Source organism: Triticum aestivum, chromosome 3D, assembly GCF_018294505.1.
Source record: "Triticum aestivum cultivar Chinese Spring chromosome 3D, IWGSC CS RefSeq v2.1, whole genome shotgun sequence".
NCBI lineage: Eukaryota > Viridiplantae > Streptophyta > Magnoliopsida > Poales > Poaceae > Triticum > Triticum aestivum.
The window spans coordinates 612,411,536-612,422,283 of record NC_057802.1 but is presented as its reverse complement, the minus strand read 5'-3'; the positions used below and the strand labels follow the sequence as shown (position 1 = coordinate 612,422,283).

General features: G+C 41.9%; 1 long non-coding RNA gene across 4 annotated transcripts; it reads left to right on the top strand.

The window, feature by feature from the left end:
- Positions 1-560: 560 nt before the first annotated feature.
- LOC123080988 (uncharacterized) lies at positions 561-5,538 on the top strand. Of its 4 annotated transcripts, XR_006438608.1 has the most exons (9): positions 561-1,281; positions 1,378-1,449; positions 1,665-1,863; positions 2,885-2,954; positions 3,204-3,304; positions 3,447-3,561; positions 3,662-3,913; positions 4,918-5,054; positions 5,159-5,538. It is a non-coding gene; the product is annotated as an uncharacterized lncRNA (long non-coding RNA). The 4 variants fall into 4 exon arrangements; XR_006438609.1 differs by lacking the exon at positions 2,885-2,954; XR_006438607.1 differs by having other exon boundaries at positions 2,885-3,304; positions 3,662-3,896.
- The last annotated feature ends 5,210 nt before the right edge of the window (positions 5,539-10,748 follow it).

Sequence of the window (10,748 nt, the reverse complement as noted above, 5' to 3'; positions counted from 1 at the left end):
GCACAGGTCGAGGCAAGCCGGCGGCGCGTGGGCCCGGCGGTCCGGCGGCGCACGGAGAGGCACAGGTCGAGGCGGTCCGGCGGGCGGCGGCGCATGGAGATCGAGGCACAGGTGGAGGCGGTAGTTGGCGGCGAGGTTGTAGGGAAAGAGGTGGGGCGAGGCGTGGGGTGTGGCTGGGGGTGAGGCATGGGCAGCGGTTTTGGTTTTGTTCGTGCGTGATGAAAGAGGAGAGGATTAAGGTAATGGCATGGTGGGTAATTAATTAAACATAATGGCATGGTGGGTAATTAAAGCATAAAACGCGTTTGGTGTTCTGAAACGATGTAGACCATCAGATTGCAGGTTTGAATAGATAGGATGATTTGGTTCTCCGTCCTCTCTTTTTTTATAGGGGTAGTAGATAGATAGATAAATCAAACCCATTAACAGTCGCGCAATATGCCGTGTCCACGTCATCACATGGGCACTGTGGGCGATGGCCAATGACGAGAAAGGTTCGTGCTGGCCAATTGAATGAGAGGGTCACGATAGAAAGGAAACCCGCACGCGACCTCTCTCTCGTTCCATCCCCTCCAGCCCCACGCCCCATCCCCTCCCTGCATCTCCGCCGCCGCCCCCATATCCACCGCACTAGGGCTCGCCCGTCCGCGCCGGCGACGCGCCTCCACCATCCGGTCATCCCATCCTGGCTCCCCCGGCGTCGGACATCGGCCGCGTCTACTCCTCCACCGCTCCCTGCCCGCCCCCAAGAAGCCCCGCAGCTCTGCGTCCGCCGCCGCGGATGGCAAGCCTCCCGTGATCGTCTACTACCGCCGTCGCCGCAAGAAGCCGCCGCTCGAGGAGCCACGGCCGTCCTCGCTGGCGCCGCGGCAGCTGGAGGAGAAGGCGCTGGGCAGGGTCTCGTGGCGGAAGCGCCCGCTCAAGCACGAGCTGCTCAGCCTGGGGTCTGCCCCGCCTGCATTGGGCGCTGTTAGAGACGGGGAGGAGCTTCTGGGGCGATGGCAGCCGAGGCGCAGAGGGGGAATGTAGAAGGAGAGCACTTCAGCGCCCCAGAGGCGGCGGCGCCGCAGCAGCCAGCTGGAGGCGGCCTCTCCATCTGAGAGGAGATGGGTAGAGTAAGTTGGATCTGTGCTTGCTTCACAATGAAACTATCCTCACGGCTTCAGCAACAAGGAACGACCAGCTAGAATACTTGTTCTCCGTGTAATTTTGAAGCTGGCTTTGTCGCAAGTTGGAACTCAGGGTGCCAATCCGCAGATGTTTGTCGGTTTAGTGTGCAAGGTAAGTTCTTGATGACGTCTGTTCTGAGCATGTGTTTGTTTCATCACTATATGGAATGCAGCAAAACTGGGGCCTAAATTTTGATGGTGAATGCAGGTTTTCTGGCTCCAAGATGATGATTGGCACAAGGGTTCCATCACGGCCTACATGGAACTAACCAAGAATTCTGTATGCTTTCTATATCCCTGGTTCTTATTTTTCTTATTGATGAAAAATTGATGTGGCTGAGTGGATTATCCTCAGTAGAGTTTGATAACCTTTTCTGCATTTTCCTTACTAAAAGGCATGTTATGTACCACTCTATTTTCCATGTAATGTCTGCACTATGAAGAGTGCCATGTGAAATGTCGTGTAGTTGATATCTAAAGCTAAACGAACTGCAGGTGAAGTATGAAGACCTTACCCTAGCTAATGAAAGGATTAAATTTTCCATTTCATCCGAGGAAATGAAGTGCCTGAACTTGAAATTTGGAACATCTAACCTGGATAAGAAGGGATGCGATGAGCTACTTGCACTTGTTGTCAGCTTTCATGACTACCAAGGTCTTGATCCAGATGATGTAGTGTGGGCTAAAATAACAGGTATCTTTTCCTTATGAGTGCCGATGCTTCTAGCTGTTAACTGCGATTAGACGCCAATGGTCATTTCTGTTTATTCTTTCTTTCATCACAAGTTTTATTGCATTGTTTGTAATCATTGTCCAGATTACTTTGAACTTTTACCGTGTGATACTTTATTTATCTGAAAGAAAAGGTGTGCTGGTCATGCATACATTATGGCTGTACCAACTTGGACCTATGTTTCAAAGCCCTTGAAGGCAATGATGGGCTATAATGCTTCTGTGTTGACCTGGTGGTGAGAAGATGAGCAGAATATATCGGATTAGGCACACGACCTGGTATAATATAGGTGATAAGAGTACAACATGAAAATAGTTTCAACAGTTCAATAATTTTAACATCCCCCATGTCTGAAAGTGGTAACGCTACTTCATACTGAAATTTCTGTACCTACTACAAACTCTACAACTCTAAGGCCAAATTTAGTATTGGTCCTTTGTGTATTTCTCTTCATATATAATTTCCAGAGCTGGCAGAAGAAACTAATCTGACCCATTTCATACTTTTATAAAATTGAACCAAAAGAAACTACTTCCATTTCAGGAATTGTTCCCACACTGACACGGAACATGTGCTTGCTGACAATTTTACATATATCTTTATTGCGTCAAGATGCTATAAAGTCAGAGCATTTCATTTTCATACGCTCCACTGTATCTTCATCTTCGATGTTACAATTAAATTCATCCACTGCAGTATTAGCTAATTTCTCTTACTACCTACCTCTATGTAGCATTTTCTAAAGGCACTGCAGTCCTACCTAATCCCTCTTAGTCCGTGATGTATACCTGATTACCTGTTTGTAGATTTGTGAAGGAATAGACTGTGTGAAAGTTTCTTTTTTATATTACTGCCGCTTACCCAGTTATTTTCCTCTCAAACTGCATAATTTAGTTGTTTCGGTATTATGTTCGATTCTATTGAAATTCATATGTGCCATTTCTATCGGAAACCCATACCTTCCTTATTTCTCTAACTACAGATTCTCTAAACACATGCTCCACAACACAATGATGAGGAGCCTCCAGAGTACATCATCCCTGGTACCCGTGGTATGGGCTATGGTCTATGGAGGCGTATTGTTCGGTTAAGTTGAGTAGGGACTACTCAACTTGTTTCATTGTCATGTTAAGCTAGGAAAGTCTATGTGGATACAGTTGTATGGAAATAGGGGATTTACTTCTGGAGTTGTGGGTAGTAGTGGTCTTGTATGCACTCTTGCTTGCTCCATAATTTCCCCCCATGGACATCCTCCAATCTGAAATATTTATCTTACCAATTTGATGTTGGTTCACATGCAGTTTCAGGTTCAAAGAGTAGCGCCATGCATGAGGATTGTTGGTGATCTTTTTATTGCGACATAACGCGTTCAAGTTACATGATATATGGTCATTCTCTAAAGGTAGATCTATTACATATTGATTTAAAATAGGATAGCTGTGCTCTTGTGTTATTTTATTTTTCAGTGCAAAGTTATTGTATAGGATAAGTAGGAAATTTTGGAGAGTCTTGCTTGCTAACTTGTTTACTTTTTTCCTATATAGGAGTCGGGTAGGGGGCTCACACGTTTTTTCCATTAGTATGCTTGATGCTTTTGGCGTGTTGTTTTGCTGACCTTATCACGTCAATCAATACTAGAAAATCTGAATGCAATGAAGAGTAAGTATTTATTGAAGAAATCTCATAGCAGGATTTATAAATTATTTCCAAATTAATCGTCCTTTTGTCAAACTGATGATTGGTCTGTTCACGATTTTAGAGTTTAGGGACTGGTACCTGGACTCGTTACACGATATCCGGTATTTTCCAGAAGTGGGGAATCGGCGTGACGAGCTTGTTTTCACGCAGATGGGTAATATGATCGAAGTGTGGCACAATAATGTGGTTCCGACTATGCTTTTGGAGTGCAACAGCTGAAAAATTAACATCTCAGCTCAAGGAAGCTTCCCCCAGGATTACATGTCAAGGATTGGTATTCAGTTATTCACATGCTGGTATGTTTGTGAACATGGTACTACTCTTCGCTCTGGAGCTATATTTGTCATTATATCCTAAATCTTGCTTGTGTTTCAGAACAAATGAAGGATTATGTACCTTTTCTAACAGCTGATGTTGTACCTTTTCTTTTGGTTGATTTGCAAATTTGACTCGTATTGTCAGATAGTTTATTTTGGTTGCTTAACTCCATATGTTTTGTGTTCAAACTTCATGCTACTTGAGCTAACTGTAGAGCGTTATATGGCTTAGAGTAAAAATTTGTAAAAAAAAACAACTTTGCTTGATGTGTGAGTTCTGTATCAAATCATATATATGTAAGTCAACTGCTGATTTTTAGAGATTTGTTCTGGGTTACACCAGCTTGTTTAGTTTCTGGGCAGCATGTGGCTCTGCATGATCCTAAACCACAGCCTGGCATCATAGGCCTCATCAATACAAAATTGTCCCCCATGTAGGTAGGTTGAATTGCTACTGATGGTTCCATTTGTTTGAGGGAATATGGATCAGCTACTAAAATCAACATATATGGAGCGTAAGCCCAGCCAATTACCTTTGTTTGTTTCGTGGATTAAATAATGTGTAACCACCAACACCTCTTTGTTTGAGTTGCTGAAACAGTGGGTTCTCACTTGATGATCAGGAAGTATGTTAGTTGAGATACGAATAAACAAGACATAATCTGTACAGTCTTACATATTTTTTTATAATGACAGCTTATTTTGAATTGGTTGAACATAGTTGGCACGGCACTGGTTCATGAATGATGAATGGTTGTAGATGATTTCTTATTTCCACACTTCCACTTCAAGTTGTGTGCTTTTCCTATCAGGCATTTACGGAACTTATTGCCAGTTAATTATATTCAGATCAAAACAAAGAAGTATTATATATATTTTGTTTTGTTGGGTTTTTTTAGTACCATTGTGACGATATGCTTGAATGAATTGCTTAGTAGTAATATAGATACCTATCATGTTCCCTCCCGCTAATGCTCTTCCCTTATTTTCTCCAATGAAGGCCAACATAATGTGGAACAATTGTTACAAGAGATCTTGATCGCTTGTCATTGTTTCTCCTGTACGATGTATACATATGTATACAAGTTGCAATTAATTGGTGAGATACCTGAAATGCAAATATATATCAAGGAAAAGGTAACAACTACATACTACATTTGAATTAAGACAAGAATACATTAATCAAGATGTTTATTGGAAAATTTTGAACCTTATCTTCTGACAAATGTTGCTGATCACAGGCTTCTTGTACTGTCCCTCGCTGGTGTTGGGAGAAATTACATCAATGTCGGCGAGTTCGAAGGGCGCCATCACTGCTCCACGACCGTCTGCTTGGGTACTTATCCCCTGGAGCCTGGACATGATGCCAGGGCTGCAGTCGATCACGTCGTCAAACAGGCAGATTGCTGAAATGAGGACCAAGGAGCATGTCCATTGTTACATGTTTTGATTCTTCATGTTTCTTTCTGAATTTATTCATAAGTTGATGAAAGCTTTTTGTATTGTTGCAGCCTGGTCATAACTAGATTATGTAATGGCCAGTCCTGATTGAAGCAATTCTCTTACAAGTGTGTTGAATAAATAACTCTTCTTTTGTAGAAATGCAAAGATTTTTGTTTTACTGTCTTATTGATTAGAACCAATAATATAGCCTATTAATATATAAGCCGACGGCCAGGCCGTCGGCATAGATTTTCCACCTATGTCGACGGCTTGGCCGTCGGCTTACCCCTGCCACGTGGCCTCTTTTGGTTGGTTTGACTTAACAACGGCACCGCCAGTTGCCGCCATGCTGTTTCTGTGCGGATGGTTGTACGGAAGCCGTCGGCTTAGGGGTCTATGCCGACGGCATATATATGCCAACAGCCTGACAAGACTACACCGTCGATATCGACGTGGAAGGCCCTATGCCGCGGCATAGAGGTTTATTCCGGTAGTGACCAGGTCCTGGACATGAAACATTAGTCAAAACAAGTAGGAGTAACACAAACAAGTCATCCCAATGTGAAGAGCCAACATAGCACCAACACAAGTCAGCCTAATGTACACAACCAACATTGGCAACACAAAGGAGCACTCTCAGGAGGCCTGCATATCTGCATGTGCACTGCGCGTAGCAGATTTTTGTTGCTGAAGGTGTCTGCCTTCTCACTAAACTAAACCTACTGTCATATATACACGTTAACAAATATGACAACTAGATTAGTGCACACATATCCGCTTTAAGAGGCGCCACCAGGTGGCGCGCCAACCACTAGTACAATTCAACCGTACGTCTGCTAATATGCCATTGATTTTTCTCTGCCAGGAAATAGTGAGGGGTCACCGAAGCAGCAACAAAAATTTCTAGTTCTCCAAGACACACCATTCCCATCGAGAGACATCGTGTGCCTTGTTTTAGGGTGATGGTGTGCAATCTACCTCTTATGGTGAAGAGCAGTCAGCTACGATTCTTTTTCAGCGAGCACGGTAAAGTGTACAGTGCTGAGGTGATTTGCTATAAGAAGACCAGGGCCTCACAGGGTATTGGCTATGTGATGATAGAGACGATACATTCCCATCAGGAAGATGCTCTTGCTGCTCTCAGTAAACTGGTTTTGGATGGATGCCGTCTTGAAGTTAGCTTGATTAAAGAGGGGCAGCCACCACAACGTCGGTGTCAAAGCAGATAGATGTAAGAACTTGGATTTTCATTTTGATCATTATAAAAGTGAATATACATGGATTGTGCATGTTTGTATGTGTTGCTTCTCCTAGATCGCCTTAGCTTATTAGTATTTTTCAATGTAGTGATAGATCCAGCTAGCTAGCTTAGTACTCCTTTATGTCACAAGTCAAACTTTTAAAATTTGACTACGAAAAATTATTTATATTGGAATATTGAAAATCATATATACAGATTTGTCGTGACTACTAGGATTATCTTGATTTTATAAATATATTAGTAAGAACGGATTTGCTAATTCTCATCTAGTGTGAATTAGTTAGAGCACATCTAACCCTGAATCATATGATCCTTTTGCTCCAAGATTCACGTTTTGAGAATCAGTGGCCATCGCCTAGCGCACACGCTCTCGCCCATGTGCATTGTTTCATTGGCCTTTTTAAAGTTTTTGTTTGGGTCGCGTGGGCTGGTGGGTCACACAGGCATAAATCTCCTGAGGGTTTTGACTTCCCCCCGCATTCCATTCCCCCAATCCTTCTCCACTCCTCAAGGCATCGGATTTGCGGCCAGGGTCTACCGTTGTAATGGATCGGAGGGCCGGTTGTGGGTACATGGACAAATGTCGGGGGGGGGGGGGGGGGGGGGGGGGGGGGGGGGGGGAGGTCACAGATGATACTGCATTGGCGAGCGCTGTCGTACTATCCTTTCCTCGCTTGTGTACTTCTGTATTGTATGTTCTCTTAGTTGTATCACATCAGTGAACGACTTATGCTAGCTTTGTCTGTTGTTTGTGTGTGGATAATATACAAGTTCTTGTGAATGTTTCTTTGTGCTATTCAATATTCAAAATTTGTAGGGTTATATCAACCCCCTTCTGTTGAAACATTTCTTGTGATGAAATGGTATAAAATGGCGACCTCTTTCTATGTGCTTCCATCAGTTTTTCCAGTGATTTTTGCAGTGTTTTTCATTTTCAGATACCATGCATGGGTCAATACTAATAAGTTGATTTTCCGTGCTAGGTTAGGATGATATTTTTGTGGGTGAGGTTTTTTCGTTTGCACAATCATAGTATACAGTAATGACTATTCGTTATTTTTTCCTGTGCTATTCATCTTTTTTTTGTCATCTTATCCTGGATTTTTTTACATGCCCAAACAGGTCGAAGGCTTGTGTGGTTTAATTTCCGCAAAACTATTTTCTGAGCTAATTATTTGTTATATTCGGCGACCAATTATGGTAATTTTGAATAAATAAACAGGGTGACTACGAAAATGATTGATATCAACTATTTTGGCTTGTTTAATGTCCACTCCCTCCAAAATTTGTTCGACCAACCTTAGTTCAAAGCTGCAACACTTATTTTGGATCGGATGGAGTACCTTATATTTTGAAATATGCTTATTCTTTATTTTACTACGAGATAGTTATGTACAAGAGTTGTACTTAGGAATTTATTATAACAAAGTATTCCCTGCTTCTTAAAATAAGCGTCTCAACTTTTGGATAACTTTGTATTAAATTTGTAATAAAGTTGAGATACTTATTTTGGGAAGGAGGCGGGGATTAGAAACTAGAAGCACACCACGCGTGTTGCTGATGGAATTATTATGAATTTGATGAAAATTTGGCTGATACGTAAATCAAAGTGAGATGGTGAACTCTAAGGAATAGCAAAGGATTTCTTTTGTATGGGGCAAAGGTGTATTCAAACATGCCATATTCTGAATGTATGAGATGAATTGCAAACTAATCTAAAAAAATCTTGAATGTGTAAGGACCTAATAATGCGTATTTATATCTATTAACTAGTAATAATAATAAAGGGGCTATTGCTTTTGACAGTACGTCACCGAAATTGCTCCCAAAATTGCAAAATATTAGCCATCGATGGCACGTATGTGATAAAAAGACGTTTCACATAGGGGAATCCCCGCTGGGCTGGCCCATACAGTCGACACAGCATGCCTGCTCAGGCCGGCCCATGTCCGGGCGGCCTGTTTTTAATATTTTGTATACTATTTTTCATTTTCCTTTTTCGTTTTTTCTACTTTAAATAAATTGAGACTTTGAAAAAGTTCCTAAAATTTAAAAAATGAGAATTTTGAAACAAAATGTTTATGAATTCATAAATGTTTGTCGATTCAGACAATGTTCGCAATTTCGAAAACAAATATTTAGGATATTAAAAAATAATCATGATGTTTTTAAAAAGTTTGTGTATTAAAAACTGTTAATGCAATTTAACAAATTTTCGCCAATTCAAAAAAATTTCATGAATTGAAAAATATCATAAAAATTAAAAAAAATGCTCTGGACTTACCAAATAGTTTATTGATTCATAAAATACTCGCGGATTCGGAAAATGATCATGCATTTAAAAAATGTTAGTTAAATAAAAAAATGTTTGTGAATTTAAAAATTGTTCCACCAATTTCCAAAAAATGGCACGGTCTTCATGGAGGTATACACGCTAGATGGGAGGCGTCGGCAACACCTGAAAAGACACGATGGACGAAAAAGGATAGTCGTAGCTTGGCCGCCTCCCTGCGATGGACTCCTCCCTGCTCGGTGGTCATGGAGGTTGCACCTACTTTGTCTACCTACGGTAAGGTCTTTCAATGTAATGGTTATGCCATGCCAATTGAGAGTATGGCGTGTTTAGATACATCAGCATCGAAAACAAGGTCAAGCTCATTGAGCGGCTGCCTCGAGGATGGTGTGAAGACAAGTGCACTTGGCTCGTCCCGCGGCCTGCCATGGCTGAAATTTAGGCAAACATTTGCAAAACATCCAGACTTATTTTGAACATAATAGTTTTGTTAGTTTCATAGTGGCATCAAATAAATCTAATAAAATCGATTCAAAGTTTTTGTGACGATTGATTAACATTGATCTTACTCTATCAGGAAATTACTAAGAGGTCTCTCAAGTCTCATGATAAGAAGCAGCAAAAGCAGCAGATTATGAGTCCAACACGCATCATTAACATCGAGATATATTATGAGCCTCATTTTAAATTTTTCGTACGCGGTTCGTTCGTACGCAACCTACCTCTCACTGTGAATAGCTCTCAGGTGCAACTCTTCTTCAACAACCACGGTGAAGTGTCCAACGCTGAGGTGATCCGTTACAAGAAGACCAAGCGCTCCCAGGGTATCGGCCAAGTTACCATGTGTACTTCCTATGCCCATCCCGATGATGCTCTAGATGATCTCAGTGGCTTGGTTTTGGATGGTTGCACTCTAGACGTTAGGTTTGGTAAGGAGGGGCGGCGACAATGGCAGAGGCGACAACAACCATTTTTCAGGGTAGCAGGACAGAGCTGGTTATAGTGCATTTCATTTTGTGGACTGACCGGACGCAAGGTAGGAAAGGGAAACCTGGATCTCTGTTACGTGTGCGTGGTAGCAGTAAAAACACAAGTGCATGTTGTATGTGTAGTGATGGATCAAAGTATTAGCAAGACTTATTAATTAAACCCACTCATGTAAGGATTTTTGATTTTTGATGAGTTTTTTGGATTTTTGATCCATCACTACACATACAACATGTTTGATGAGTTTTGATGCAGGCTATTGTGATAAGAAAGCATGTTTTGATCAGCCTAGCACATCCATTTAGCAAGACTTAGCATGGCCGATGATGCGGACGTGTACACGTATTTGAATACCCATCCATATGCATACATTTATCCGAATACCCGTGAAGTGTGATAGAAATTGGAGACTAATAACGGCTTGTGGCAACAAACTGTTCGTGCCAGGTATTTTAAGCGCCGAACCAATGCCACGGTGCAACCTCGTTTCAAGGATTCCCCTTGTTGGAAGGCAATTATAAAAGTTAAGGAGGTGTATTTTCTTGGGAGAAAAATTATTATCAATGATGGCAGGCTGACCAGACTCTGGCATGCCCCTGGATGTTGGATCATCCTTTAAAGAATGAGTTCCCTGTCATGTTTGACATTTGTCAAACCAGGACTGTACTCTGGCTTACTTCGTGGCTAAAGGATGTGTGTCCTCCTTTCGTGGTAGACTATTTGGGGATTTGGCGGATAGCTGGTCTAGTATCGTGTCAAGGCTAATAAAGTGTCGCCGAATGACTATCCTGATAGGGGTGCTCAGGCCCTGATGATTAAAGGAGTATTTACTGTTAAATAGGTATGA